Here is a 524-nt window from a genome sequence, read left to right as displayed (position 1 = left end):
CAAGGAGTACTCTGGGTTACTTCTTCCAAGACAGATTTGTTTGTTCTTCTGGCAGTCTGTGGTATATTCAACATTCTTGCCAACACCATAATTCGAAGGCATCAATTCTCCTTCAGTCTTCCTTATTCATTGTCCAGCTTTCGCATTCATATGAGGCGACCTCAAAGTGACATCTTTGCTTTTCAACACTTGTTGTTAATTGCTGTCAAGTCATTTCCAGCTCAAGGCAACCATATATGTTACAGAGTAGAACTGTTCCGTAGGGTTTTCTTGGCTGTATCTTAATGGGAGCAAATTTCCAGGCCTTTTCTTCCTCCGTAACACTGGATGAAGAGAAGTCCTGGTGGCACAGTGGTTAAGAGCTGGGCTTCTAATCAAAAGGTTGGCAGCATGAACCCACCAGCCACTCTGCAGGAGAAAGGTGTGGCAGTCTGCTTCCATAAAGATTACAGCTTTGGAAAGCCCATGGGGTGTTTCTCCTCTGTCCTACAGGGTCGCTATAAGTTGAATTGCCTCAACTTCAA

Source organism: Trichechus manatus, unplaced genomic scaffold, assembly GCF_000243295.1.
Source record: "Trichechus manatus latirostris isolate Lorelei unplaced genomic scaffold, TriManLat1.0 scaffold00289, whole genome shotgun sequence".
Lineage (NCBI taxonomy): Eukaryota > Metazoa > Chordata > Mammalia > Sirenia > Trichechidae > Trichechus > Trichechus manatus.
This window is presented reverse-complemented; position numbering follows the sequence as displayed.